Source organism: Anabrus simplex, chromosome 6 (assembly GCF_040414725.1).
Source record: "Anabrus simplex isolate iqAnaSimp1 chromosome 6, ASM4041472v1, whole genome shotgun sequence".
In the NCBI taxonomy this organism is placed as follows: domain Eukaryota; kingdom Metazoa; phylum Arthropoda; class Insecta; order Orthoptera; family Tettigoniidae; genus Anabrus; species Anabrus simplex.
The window spans coordinates 342670490-342686106 of record NC_090270.1 but is presented as its reverse complement, the minus strand read 5'-3'; the positions used below and the strand labels follow the sequence as shown (position 1 = coordinate 342686106).

The following is a 15617-nucleotide window of genomic DNA, read 5'->3' as shown; positions in this document are numbered from 1 at the left end:
TTTCAACAAAACTATTCACTTGGTGAAAGAAGAAGATTTTGGGTGCAGAGCAAGTTTTGTACAATATAGAAAAACAGAAAAACCCAGTAAGGTTAGTCACAACATTCGAGCTTCCAGCTCCCTATTTAGAAGGTCCCTACATCACTACTGTTGTATTTAGTTAGATAGACAAGGAGATGAATATCCCAATTTCCTTTACAGGATATTTAAAACACAATTTTCAAGAGCACTTTGCTCCATCGGTTACAGGATATGGCCTTCTAAAGGCACCACTTCAATGTTTACACAAATATATTTTACATAGAAAAGAGCCTCAATGCTCTACAATTCTACCCAGGAGACTACGCTTCTAAACCCTTACAGCCTACTGAAGGCAACCTTTAACTTTTACAATGAGGATTAGAGAATCTTTGCTCAATAAAAGTACACTTTCAGGCCTCTCTAGGCACAACCTACAATTTACAAGATCATATCAATTGCTTTTTAAGTTTACACAGGGGTATCGAGTACCCATTCTACCGGGCCTTCGTGGAAAAGTACAGGTTAAAGTTACTGGCCCAAAAATCAAAATGTATGGAGGCGGAAACTTGCACTCCTAGAAATGAAAGATTAAAACCCTACTTGGGCTTGTGGCCCGACGATGCAGAGGCTAATCCCACACTACTGAGGTGACTAGATGGACAAGTTAAGTTACAATTTATAATAGTGAAAACAGTTACAAAATCATAGTCACCTCAAGATTAATTGAAGGGGCACTCAAGAGGGTAACGCACTCTCTATCTCCGGTTTTCAGTTTAAGTACTTTTGACCTACTTGAACTTTTACATCAGAAGGAAGAAAGTTTACATTTTAGGAAATTGACTGTTACATAGTTGAAGATTGGAACCTTTCCCTCGAGTCAGCTTGCGGAGATAACAACTGGGATAGAAAAATGGTGGCCATTAGATTAGCTGATGTTCTGCCTGCCGATGGATGAGGCTCCTGCCTCCTCTCTTAACACACACACTCAGTAACATGATGATCAATAAGACAAGTTAACTCGAAAAAGCATCTGCTTATTTACCCGAGAGGAAGGTTCGAGAAGGCTCTGGACTAAAACCAGACACACCCTCTCATTTTTATGGGACAGTCGAAAAGTTACAAGAAGCCCATGATTGGCAGAAAAATAAATATGCAAAATTTTTGACTGGCCAGACTCCAAAGCTGCCAGGAAGAGGTCAAAGTGTTGCAAAACTTAAAGTATCAAAAACAAAGAAAGTCAATTCTGTTCAGAAAACCTATAAATACAAAATTTCTTTAAATTTCTAGTTGTTCCACTTTGCACCAGAGTGCATGACATCAGTTCTTTAATAGAGCCATCTATGGAGAAAAGTCCAAACTTTTTGAAATAGCTGTTGCAAACTGTGATTTAAAAAAAAAAAAAGAGAAAGAGAGAAGAAATCCAGTCAGCTTAAGAAACCTTAAAATAACACATTACTCTATCACTTTAGTAGTGACATCTGTTGAACAACGTCCCCACTTGTTGCACTAGTAGTTTCAATTTTTATGTGATAGATAGCGTTCTTCAAGGCGCTTCATTTAAATGCACGGGGTTGAGCTGTACCTCCCGGTACACTCATCATGCGTATCTGAAAAATCATGGCTACACACTTTACAAAGCACGTGTGAATGAGAACTTGAGGAATGCAGTAAACAGGTCCATTCTTTCGAGTATTCCTCCCTGAATTTTTTAACTATTTTCGGTTTATTACTAGCGTCACTAGTCATGGTAACATCATCACACGTATTTTCCTGCACAAGAAATCGCTTCATTATTTCAAACCTTTCGCATTTCACACACGATTAGCATATATCCTAGATATATTGTCAACCAAAATCGCAATAAATACTTCTTCAACAGTCACGCACACAGTATTCACAATAATGAAATGAGTTTGTCACCACTTTGCCGCCTAAACAAAGACAAAAAACTTGCATACTTGCATGGAAGTCTGATCATGTGATGACCAAAGACAACAACTCTGCAAGATATACCACTTCACAGGTGCCTATTTTCCCGGTACTGGAAGCACACACTGCGTTCGGCGTGTGAAAACTCCGAAAAGGGGTATAAATTATTACTGAGAAATTCAAAAATAATATTCTGAGAATTCAAACTTTTGAACACTTCATACACTAAGATTTAAAAAATAAACAAAAAGTCATAATTTGTGGTGTGTGATTCGTAAAGGTGTAATTATGATGGGTAATTTGTAATTATTAATATTGAATCATAATAGTTGGCATCTCTGTGGATACAATTGCTTTGTTACGCAGGCAGCACATCTTTCTATCAGTCTGAATTCCCTTGTTCACAGTTGAAAAATCTGGTCACTACCTTTGTTAAGTTTCTGTTCGGCACCGAAAACACGTTTGCGAGGTCTGTATACAGAACCACCAGAAAACGACACTGATATCTCACTTAACTTTCAGACGTATCAGTGTAGCAGTGTTGCCATATTGAACAACCAAATGGAACTAGTATATACATTTTTTATATTTATTTCTTACAGGTACACTACAAGATATGTATTGTCTGTAGTACAAGACGTATATAAAAATTATTATGTTAATGTGGCGTGCCACCGAAATTGTGTTCACGTGTCACCTAGTGACGCGTGGCATAGGTTCGCCATCCCTGCCCTAGGGTCTACAATGAGTTCACCTGATTTATCCAATACACTATTCATTTCCCATTCCCTTCCTAGTCCAGAAAGGTTTTCTTGTTGCTTGACCAAGTCTTTCCAGGTCATTACCAAAATCTTCCCACACTTTCTTCTTTGACTCTCTATGAATTTGTTTTGCTCCGATTCTTTCCTTTATGTACAACTCCCTATCTACATCATTTTATGTTTGAGGCCATTTTGATACACCTTTTTTTTACGTGTACAAGCTTAGTCATTCCACCAAGATGTTTGCTTCTCCACCTTTACATACAGTTGTTCCTAGCATTCCCTTGCTGTTTGTGATGTCTGAATACCACTCATTCTCTTGCTATATCCATATACACTGACTATTATTTGGAACATTTTACTAATCATAACAACGTACTTCTAATTTCTTTGTCCTGGAGATTTTTCTCCCCTTTACCATCAGCAGACAGACTTACCTTTCTCTATCCTAGGCTTAGTGATCGTGCAGTTATATTTCAGATCTGGTGCCTCTACCCTGCCATGTCTAATGGTGAATAGCCTTGTGCTTGAAGAATGAATTCACAACTGCTAATCCAATACTAACACAGAAGTCCAGTAAACACTTCCCATTCCTATTAGCTTCCACACCTTCACCACATTTACCTATCACTTTCTCTTAGCCTTCTGTTTTATTTCCAATTCTTGTATCAAAATCACCCATTAGCACTATCTTTTACTTGCTGTTGGCCCTAACTGCTGTGTCACTCAGAGCTTCATAAAGCTTGTCTGGTTCATCCTCATCTGCTCCCTCACATGGTGAATACAGAGAGAAATTCCAATCCTAATGCTTCCTGTCACTATAAATCTATCCACGTTATACATTCATGTGCCTAACTGAAGCTATGTTGCTTGCTGTGATGTTCCTAATGAACAGCGCTGCACTGTACTCTCCGTCCCCTCTCCGGAACTCCTAAGACATCCAGACACATCCTCTTTGCTGACTCAGTCAGTTCTCCTTTCTTTCTTCCATAAGCCCCATTAACACACAAGAGGTCGCGCAAAGGCAAATTGCTCATGCTTAATATTTTAATGAGCTGCTATTTTCCTTTTACAGTGAATGCTCTGATAAAAATATAAACATGTACCCTGTTTAACTGCTTTTCAACTAGTGCTAACATAATTACCCAGTAACAATATTTTCTCAATGTTAAAAAATGAATGAAATTTTTGCAAAATCTGGTAAAATGACTCGAGTTTTTAAAGAGCGAGAGAGGTCGCGCGTGAGCAAATTGCCTCAACGTTTGCATTTGTACGTTTCAGTGAATGATTTGGTCACAATTCAAGATAAAATTACAGCACCACCCTTCACTGAAAGCCACCATAAACCTCATGAACTTTACTTAAGAAACTTTATTGGAAATGCGGTCATGTAAGAATGCACTATGTGAGGGGTCGCACAAAGTCAATTTACCGTGGCAGATACGAGAGTGAAAGAAAACTTAAACTACTCTGGAACGCAGCAGGCAATACACTGGCGATAATCAACGTCAGGCGGGAGAGAGGGAGGGGAGGGATGTATTGAGCGCTCTAAGCTCTACAGCGGCTAGCAACGAAATTATTAACAAATATTTAAAAAGTGCGGCATACTGCCGCGGGCGCGACCCATTAAATTAAATTTCATTTGCAAAGTTGTTTTTTTTTTTTTTTTTTTTTTTTGCTAGGGGCTTTACGTTGCACCGACACAGATAGGTCTTATGGCGACGATGGGATAGGAAAGGCCTAGGAGTTGGAAGGAAGCGGCCGTGGCCTTAATTAAGGTACAGCCCCAGCATTTGCCTGGTGTGAAAATGGGAAACCACGGAAAACCATTTTCAGGGCTGCCGATAGTGGGATTCAAACCTACTATCTCCCGGATGCAAGCTCACAGCCGCGTGCCTCAAAGTTGTTTTGAAGGAGTCCCTGGCCTGTCAAATGGAAGTGGGACTGTGGTGTTCACATAGTTGTGAGGCTTGCTTAAAATAATCTGAGCTTGGTAATATCTGTGAAGTAGGATGTTACCCTACTTATATATAGTCACAGTGAGAGTTTTTCGTCTAATGGTTTAGTGACCTCCAGTAGATTGTAGAGTCCTTGCCGCCTGAACACAAGGAAGGTCATGACTTAGAATACAGTATGTCTGAGATACTCACTCCTGTTCCGTAGCATCTGGTATTCTAACTCTCAGGACCACCTACTAGACCAAACAGCCATTGTCCTTGTTCGCACTACAGTAACTTACACCATGAACCATAAAAATTGTTTACATGTATATTTATTTCAATGTAGTCATTCTCTGTTTCAGGTGCAAAAGAAGAATAATTTGATATAAAGTGTTCCTACAAAGCTGACACATTCAGAATCATTGAAGAAATGTATCCAATGCATATTTAAAACTAGAGAATGATTTTTATTTTTAGGAAAGAAACAACAGTCATCTATGAGTTGTTCTTTTTGTAGAATAAAATACAAGAGCACAATTGTTCCTTTCATGATCATTTTTATTATTTTATTACACCTGTTGTGAATTGCTGCCAGTGTCAAGTACTTCAGTAGTAATGGATGAAATGGAATCTCCCAAGAGAGATACAAGTAATTTGTAACAATGCTGTTTGTGTGCTTTTCAATTTATTTATTTTTTAATTTATTTTTTAATGAATGACTGAAGCAGCTTACTGTTGTTAGAACTTACATTCCAAATATATTTAAATAGTTTATTTAATGCAAAAATCTTTGGCTATGTGTCATTGTTGTGCTCCTATTTCTTGTAAACAGAAGTCTGAAGAATATTATTCATATTATTTCTTATTAAGTAAGCATTCAAACTGCTTAAAGATGCTTCTAGAGATAAGAAATAAGGTTGATATTGTTACTATATTTGAAACTGTAATATTTGGATTTTAGGTAGCTTTTTGAGAACATGTTGCATTGCATCAAGTGCAAATGAAATGGACACTTCTGATGTAGCATGTTTGTGTTATTTTGTTGTATATTCATAGTATAATACAGGATAAATAACTATTTTATAATACATTATATAAAATCTATTGCCATTTTTCTGTCAGTCTCGTTGTTGGTCTCTACTGCCACAATTCTTCCATTTGAGACTAAAATACCATACAGTGCAAAAAAATTGGCAAAGGTAGAAACTTAAACTGTATTGTAACAGTATTGTAATTGTAGAACGCAAATCAAATCAAATTTAAAGGTAAGAGGGATCAGAGCGATCACATTTTGGAACTTCAGATAAACTTCAGGATACTATTAATGTTTTTAAGGTTGTAAGGAGAGAATATTGTGTTTGTTATTTTTTATTATTTTAGTTAATTTTAATAATGAAATCTTATTCTTGGATGTAAACATCAGATTGAAGTATTGATACATAAAGGCTATTGTATTTGTAGGACCTTATGGACCTCATATTATCAGACTAGTTTGGTCACAGTTGAAATTATTTCATCGTCCGATCTTTATTGCTGTACATATTGTGTCGTGTTTGAGTACGTACCTGAACTGAAGAGGCTTGGTGGTAATCTTTATTTCATTATTTTACATGCCTAGTCTGATGATTGTTAAAATTATGGTGGTGATGGCAGTAGGAAAATTAAAACAGCAGTTCAAGAAATGTTAGCTTCAAATTTCCTTTCTTATCATACAGTAATGTACCAGACTTGACAGGAGAATAACTTGCCAGTTTCAGTAATACACTGAAACCTAAGTTGTTTCTGTAATGTAATGTTTATGAGGCTGCTGTGTGTTCCATAATCCTCATAACAGAGCTTGGTTGAAAACTTTGTTTTAACCTGTACATATCACCATTAGTATTGTGTAGAGTGAGAGTGACCAACAGTTGTTCTGCAAGTCTTGTGTATTAATTTATGTATCTTATGTGCTTTACAGGATGATGAGTGAATTGTTACTTTATATGCTGTATACTTCACAATGCCTCTCTTGTAAGTCCTTATTAGGAAGTGCTAAATTATTACACAGCTGAGCTAAAGAACTTATAACATATAAATTAAAAACTCATCAAATATAGGATATTTTTACTGACGCTAATGGTTGCACAAGGAGCTGCTCAGCCTACACCAAAATGAGCACCAGGTCAATTTCTGGGGGGTAGAGGCAGTCAGATATAGTGCTAATCGCTCTGCCCCACTAGTGCCAAGGTTACAAATAGTGGAATCTTTACATCTTTACATTCCACTCCTTCATGCGCCTCCAAGGCCTGTAAGGAGATGGCTTTTGCTTGTTCGATGGTTACACTGTCAGTTTTCTTATCACAAATTAAGTTCACTGTAATATACTTCACTTTAAGCTTTGTTACATTCTGGCTAATATACTGTTGGTAGGATGTTGATCATTGTATGAAAGCAACAAAGTCCACTTGAATGTCAGGTTCAGTCTCTGAATTTGAAGTTGATGGATTTGATCCCAGCTCTGAGTGGTGGTATTTTAAGGTGCTCAGATATGCCAGTCTCAGTATCACTAGATTTACTGGTATATAAAATAACCTCTGCGGAACAAAATTCTGGCACCTTGGTGACTCTGGAAACCATAAAAGAGGAAAAGGTGGTTAGTAGGATATAAAACTAATAAAATTATCACTAGGGCTCAGATGTTTAACCCTTTGGCACTCAGCTTATATGCAGGGGTTTGCTCGAAGACACTCAGACTAATTTTTATTTTCCAAACAAAACTACAAAAAATCAACACGTAAACAGTTTAACACACATTAAAATAAAATAAATCACACTAATACAGAAAACTATGAGCATTTCAGAAATGAATATACCTAGGACGTATTGTTATTGGCAAAGCCAAAAAAAAATAATTAAATTTTGAAAATAAATTTTAAAAAATATTTTTTTTTGTTTTCAATGACTGAAAAATCAGACATTATTGCATCTTCCTTCTTTACACTTAGACGTGAAAGAAAGAACATTTAATTCCGAATAATTTGATATCAATATGATGTGTGTGCTGCAATTCATTCATGCAGCATGGCATAAAGTTATTCACTGCACATGTAACGGTCATCGATGTCAGGACCTCGCGGTCTGATGCACGGTGAGCAGCTATGACCGTGTCATTTCCCACAAAATGCGAATCACTTTCGGCAAAAGAAGGTCATTATTACTGTCTAAATCATCTGAAAATTCAAGGATATTGGCACGTGCAACAACGGAGTTATGAAAAGGAGTAAAATTATAGTTTGCGAAGTACAGCAAACATATGATATACCAAAGAAACGAAATATACTCTAAACTAAACTCATAGCAAGATCAAATTGTAGTATTCATAAGCCAACCAAAACAGATCCACGCAATAACAACTTCGAACAACCACAACATAAAACATTCACGTTCAACAGATTTCATTTGTCGAAAATAAAAATATTTTGTAGGGCTGGTGGTTATATCTGTAGAGTAAAATGCAAATTCAGTGCTTTAAGGTACCGTCACGATCAACTGTTACGATTTAACAGCCACGCAAATGACCAAAATCCCTAAATAGGACAGAGCCGATGTATCGGCGCTGTGAGCTTTCTCGCCATAACCTCTTGCGCCGATAGATCGGCGCGCTGAGTGCAAAAGGGTTAAGACCTAAAATAGCCCAAATAAGCAAGCAAATATGACCTCAAAAGTGGCGAAATATGACCTCAAAAGTGACAAAATATGACGTAAAAGTTACAAAATATGACCTGAAAATGATTAATCTAAATATCACCATTTTAAAATAAATGATTAACTGCAGATCTGATACTGAGAAGCAGTTTTGTGAACACAGCTACAGCTGTCATCAAACCACCAAAATATGACCGGAGTATGACATTTCTACAAAAATAGCTCAAAATGACCTTATGAAAAAAAAATAGCCAAAATATGCATTTATATGACAAACAAAAATCACTTAATTGTGATGATAATCACCTGATTTGCACCAAAATCCAATCAGGCAGGAATATAGAGACAAAGAAAAAATATGACTTTTCCTGAACATCTGAGCCCTAATTATCACCATTAGATTTGAAATCATCTCAATCAATCATCCAGCCTGCAAGTTAGCATGTAATCAGTCAATTAGTCTGATAATTAATACCTTGCATTTTCATAGATTTATACATGTCAGTTTATTTATGAAATGGCTCAGTTCTCCAAACTGTTGGTTATTCTCTTACATTTCATAATGGTTAGATTATTTACGGGTAGGGGTGGCTACATAAGCCCCATCGCTGTGCCAATGTAAGATTACCTGTTATGTTATCTACTGCCTCCACCATCAGCAAATCCATGAATGTGATCTGAAGAGCCAAAAGCTATTCTGGTGCCAAATTGTGATATTTTGGTGCATTATAAATGTATTTATTGTAAATTATTTATTCTATTTATTCTAAATTATTATTACTATATAAAAAATTACAGCTGATGAAGAAATTCTTTGTTGTTGCCTTCATTTTTGTTACATTTTTGTGTAATTCATAGCCTATCAGCATAACTACTGATGTCTTATGTAGACAGCCGAAACTCAAATTGTGGATACTGGCTGTAAGATCATCCAAACTTAAAACAGTTAGGAAAATTACAGGTGAGGCAGGATGAGTTCTGTCTCCATAGAAATACATGAGACAAGTTAAAATAATATAAATTGACCTTGTGACTTTTAGTGATAATTGAGCTACTTTGGTTCTCAGTGCATCACACTGAAGATCTTTCCTTTTACTCATCAGCTATTGCAGTTCATACCAAATTCATGAGGATATAGGTTTATCTTTATGGACTGTATCCCAGATGTTTAAGACTGCATTAGGAAAACCTTTTGGAAGCTATTAAATTAGCTTGCTCTCGTCTTCACTTAAAGTTATCTTAACTAAATCTGTATCTTTTCAGACTGGGAAAACTTTGTTTGAATGAAAGTAAAGGACATGAGTGTGGAAATAGGAACCTCTTTTTTTTTTTTTAATCACAAGAAGTGATATATTAGAAATAGATCATCACTAATGAGTAATATTTTTGAAATGTACTGGGCTTCTAATTTAAATTCAAATAAGGGTAAATTGTGTAAGATTTTACCTCATCTCCCTTCAAACTGTAGTATTCAGCATGCTTAAAATTTATCTTTATTTTTATTAGGAGTGATTTCTTTTCCCTGCCATGGTTATTTATTGCTATCAAATATTAAAATTTTGGCTGTTTAATGAATTTTTATTGTTTTTGTTAGTGATGAAAATTGATCTCTGAATACCGGTACTAATATTTATTATTTTATAAAAGGTATATATATATATATATATATATATATATATATATATATATATATATAAGGTTATTTTCTCATATGTTTGCAATGCTGTTAGTAGGCTTAAGGACTGGTAATATCTTCAAAGATTGTTCAGTCCCTTGACGAGATAGTATTAATAATTGATTGTAGAGAACAAGTTATTTTATTTTGATGGTTTTTGTAATGTAAAAACACCTCCAGTGTAAAATATTGTACTGCATATTCTTAAAATGTTTATTTTTTGTTTCTCATTCTGATTGGCTTCCTTTAATTTATTGGGAGCTCTTGATAACTATGGTAACACGAGCTGATTCCATGGCATGCAGGGTATTACGAACACACACTTTCTGTTGCGAGTTTCAAAGAAGTGTACATAGGCTTAAGGTAAATTCCTGGGGACAATCGCAGTCGGGCTTAGAGCTACCCACTCTATCCAAGGCCACACTAGATAGACAGGCCACAAGGCTCGGACCGTGACGTCACGAGAGTGGCTGGCGTTCAGCATGGCAGTGTAGGGCCCGCTCTCACTTTCACCATGATATTGTTCATTTATTCAACCTTAACGATATAATTGAACACTCCTTCAATTGTGGCTTTACTTATGCTTGTATACTACACGAGTTTTATGTGGGGAGAAAACTGGCTGGGCAGTATATGTAGATTTCTTTACTTAAAATTATGCTGACATCTGTAACTTGTAACTGAACATGGTATCATGTAAAAGATTAGAACGCATAATACATATACAAATAGTTGTAATGTTACTAGGAAAATACATGATGGCAATTCACAACAATAGTCAGAAACCTTTCTTAGAAATTAAGCTGCAACTTAAAACTTACCTAACAATTCCTAAGGTTTCAGTTTATACATTTTTATTTTCCTGAGCATTTCTTCTTCTTAACCATGAAGTTGTCTACGGTAACTTTTCTATTGTTATTCAATAATATATTACAAAAGTTGTATATACATTTGTCAACAAAATGTTTAAAACTGTCTATTTAATCACTGCATTTTTTAAACATGACGTTTTCGTTTTCCAGAACATTGTTGACAAGCAAAATCAGATTTTTTCTCTGAGAATCCTCATGTAAAAACATTAGTATGCAGGTTTACATTTTGTAGCTCTAAAAGAGTCTGGTACAACACCTTTTGGTCCAGGGCAGGAGCAAGCCAAGGCCGCACTAGATAGACTCAGATAGACATTTTTTTTTTGTCTGACTCAGGGTTGTCAAAGTCAGGATAAGTTGTCAGCTTGATTAAGCCAGTTATTTATTAAGATTTAATTAAATGACCAGTATCAAACAATTTTTTTTTTTTTTTTTTGAGTTTCGTCAAATAGGTTTTGAAAAGTGGTTTGTAAATTGTTCTTGCACAGCTTTTCAAACATTTTCCCACTAACACTGTTATTATTAAAAATTATGCCCAGTATTCAGGAGATAGTGGGTTCGAACCCCACTGTCGGCAGCCCTGAAGATGATTTTCCGTGGTTTCCCATTTTCACACCAGGCAAATGCTGGGGCTGTACCTTAATTAAGGCCACGGATGCTTCCTTCCCACTCCTAGCCCTTTCTTGTCCCATCGTTGCCATAAGACCTACCTGTGTCGGTGTGACGTAAAGCAACTTGCAAAAAAAAAAAAATATGCATGCTACCTTATAACCTATAGGCCTATCTGTTAATACTTTGAAGACTTGCAAAGTTAGTTCTTCTGAGAAATGTCACGTTAGGTTCTTACATGGAAACAAATCAACAAAGTCTTTATTTTTTTAAAGACTGGATGACAACATAAAAGTTTGTGCAGTTGTAGCTAATGTAGTGTTATTTTCTCTGCTTTTACTACTAAAAGCAACCCCCTCTACCTTTCCTCCTACCGGGTGATTTGGGCGTGCGGCCGTGAACTTGTGTTGGGAGATCGTGGGTTCGAATCCCACTGTCGGCAGCCCTGAAGATGGTTTTCCGTAGTTTCCCATTTTCACACCAGGCAAATGCTGGGGCTGTACCTTAATTAAGGCCACAGCCGCTTCCTTCTAGCTGTTAGTCTTTCCTATCCCATTGTCGCCATAAGACCTATCTGTGTCGGTGCGACGTAAAGCCACTAGCAAAGACAAAAACAAAAAATAAAACCTTTCCTCCTTTATAGTTCAGCTCACGTTTTACGTAGACTCCATCCAACAAGTTACAAAATACTTCATGCTCCTTTAACAATTTTAGTTTCTTTTTGAAGTAATTCCGATGTTAATCATCAATACCTGAATTTCCCGTGTCTAGTTTTGCAGTAAAAGACTGTGAATAACCAGGTGAGGCATTTTAAGAAACCTTGACTGTCTTATCTTCATTTACGCCCCAGGAAATGCGAAAAATATTGAAGTGAACCATGTTATTAGTATACAGGATTAAGATACTTTCTTTGCAAAGGCTATATTTAACTGTTCCTTACAAAATTATAGTTTATCAGTAATGATATACTCATCAACTTCACTTTCAATTTCATCAATGATTTTGTGCACAGATTCTATTTTGTCGTGGACAGTCACTTTTGAGTTACAAGCAGGTCTAAACAGGAAGTTACAAATACTTTTCTAATTTGACCATTTTAATATCTTGCCCCCGTCACCTAATGCACGTATATCAGTGTTATCACTCATGAAAATATCATGTTTAATGGCTTTAAAATCAAGAGCCTCGTTTAATGTTAAGGAAGTACCAATTTTCGGAATATTTTCCTCAGTCATATACATTTTGAAAATACAGAGAGTTTGGCTGTTAAAATTGATGAAAACTTTGTCCAAATCTAATTTGCATTTAATACTGAAATTACCCTGAACGTCATCGAAGTCCTTGGTCCTGTCATATTCTTCCTCAGCTTTCTTTCTTTCTTTTCTTCCTCTTCCGGTTTTTCAATTTCTTCTTGTCTTTGAATAGGATTTTTGCTCAGTGTTAGAAGATTTTTAGACAGATAGGCAGGCACATTTTCAAACTTAGCACTAGCGTCGTTTGAGAGTTTTAAATGGTTAGGTTTTACATTTAAAATAGACTCATCAGGTCTTTTAACAGAATCATCCCTAATTACGAAACTTCGTCGAAGTGTTTTATGCATACAACATGAGCTTGCTGAAGGCACGAATTTGGTTCGATGGATGGCTATGATCCACTTTTGTTTCTGAAACAAGTCAGTAGAAAATTTAAACACTGAAATATTAGGCTGTTTTGAACTGTAGTTCATTGGTATACAACACGATGTGGCTGTAATTCACAATGTCGACACACGTTTAAATCATTCACCACCATCGATAGCCTCACTGCTGCGAGGTTCAGATCAGCCTACAAGTCACTGGCGAGAAGTGAAGCGGCTGGCGACTTGTGTGACGTAGCGCCCGATGTGGAGGGGAAGTCTTATGGCCTGTATATCTAGTTGGCCTTGCTCTATCCCACCAAGTGCTGCGGTTATGTACAGTGGAAGCATTTGCCGGTACTGCCACCCTTCCAAGGGCCTACGTGGCCTGTTCGGACATGACTTTGCTTTGCTTTTACTATGCACCAATACTCTATAATACTGTACTGTGAAGTGATTGCTATTTTAACTCTAAAACATCAGTACAAATTTTCTTAACACAAACTCCCTTGGATTTCGTGTTGATGAGGTTGTATTGTAATTCTTAATTAACCTTTTGTTGTTATAGAGTACTTCCCTTCCCTTCCCTTCCCTTCCCTTCCCTTCCCTTCCCTTCCCTTCCCTTCCCTTCCCTTCCCTTCCCTTCCCTTCCCTTCCCTTCCCTTCCCTTCCCTTCCCTTCCCTTCCCTTCCCTTCCCTTCCCTTCCCTTCCCTTCCCTTCCCTTCCGTCAAATACTTTTATATTAAGAGCACATGTTGACAGTTGTAGTCAGATTTAGTATTCAGTAAACAGTGCAAATATTATACATTGGGGTTGCACAGTTTTCATTCCTGACTAATTATTAACTTCCTACCAACTAGCTATATTTTGTTTTGTGTATTTATGGTTTACACTTACGATTATAAATTTATTTTGAAGTGAGAATGGTTATTGAGATTTTTAAAAATATTTCTTGTTTTCAGTGCTCTGTAGTTTATATGATTTATTGAGAAATGTAAATAGAGTATTTTTAAATTAAAAAAACAAATAGTTGTATTAAGGTTGATATTATAATAAACGTTTTATTACATCGTAAGAAAAATTCACTAAATGCACAAATTTAGAAAATGTAGCTGAAATGTATAAATAAATCACAGTAAATTTGTCATTTCCCAGGCATGCAAAATAGATGTTTAAGAAGTTAGTCTAAAAGTGCTATATTATTGCCAGTTAGAACTTCTATAAGGATAGATATTCAATATGTATTTTTAATGCAGGTAACTCTGAATGAGTTGTTTTTTGGAGTTGGAAGGTATCGTATGATAAAAGTTAATTTTATATTTTGACTGAAATTTGTTATTGTAAATATTATTTCCCCATAAATGATTAGAAGGTTAGACTGATAATGCATGAAATTGCCATACGGTTGAGTATTCTTTCATGTTGAGAATGTATAGAAATTGTCCACTTGATTATGATCAAATGCTAATTAATGGTGAGATTTTGAAGAGAATTTTATATGCTGCTGTGCAGAGAAAATTAACAGTAAGATGTTTGAACTTTTTGTAACATTAGTTATTGGAATTCAGAATACATAATGGAGAGTTCATCATATGAATGACCTAATTAGAATGATGAGTGTTTTATATATATATATATATATATATATATTAGAGATGGGTCAGTATCAGTTTTTATTGGTACTTGATAACATTATTTGTCTTCATCTCATTACTCTGATACTTTCATTCTTGAAATAAAATAGTAAAATACAACTTTCTAAATACACTATTCTTTATTAAATAGGCATTTTTATGTTAACACTTCAATATCTGTATAATTATAAAGTAAGTTAAAATATATTTTGGTATGCAGTTCTAGTTAGTAGTTAGTTGCAAATCTTTCCACAAATGAAATGTTAAAGACTTCAAAACTATTAAATAGATCAAATGAATGATAAAATGGTAACTTCATTGTGCTATGAGTTTTTGTTATAAAATACAAGCATTCTCACTCTGGTGGGGTCGAGCCTGCCTTTTATTCTGTCACTATAAGTCTTGCTGTGCTAAAATGTCTCTCAGAAAATACTGTTGCTTCTGGTATAAATAAATAATTCACACCTAGCTTACACAACTAGAAAATTTGTATTTGTTTTCTGATAATTGTAATCTCTTGAAAGGGGAAATAACAGATCTCTCAGGTATATGGTGATTTCATCTTCAGAAGTGTTAACTGACAATGAATTTATTATGTCATTTTCTTGCATAATGCTGCTGTACAAGCACCTCATACCAGGCAATTTTGCTGGCTCTGAAGAATGGGCCATCTAAAATTCTTTTAAAAATGTTAAATCACTATACTATTTTTATCGAGTGCTTAGTCAACCTATAATTTTGCTGCCAAAGCATATTAAAATAGAGGAGGATTCTCTCAGACACTGTGACTGTAGAACAACTTACGGCGAGTGTTGCTTGATCAAAAATGTTTAATGTATTGGTCAATAAATCATTATATTCCCTTGCACTACTGTAACA

The 15617-nt window shown here is 35.6% G+C and overlaps 1 protein-coding gene across 1 annotated transcript in view; it reads left to right on the top strand.

Moving 5' to 3' along the window:
- Positions 1–5193, top strand: part of LOC136875356 (uncharacterized) — a 216632-nt gene extending 211439 nt beyond the window's left edge. Inside the window, exon 6 of the mRNA XM_067148897.2 lies at positions 5014–5193. The gene's annotated coding sequence lies outside the window, so the exon portion shown is untranslated. The remainder of the gene's footprint in view (positions 1–5013) is intronic.
- Positions 5194–15617: the final 10424 nt, after the last annotated feature.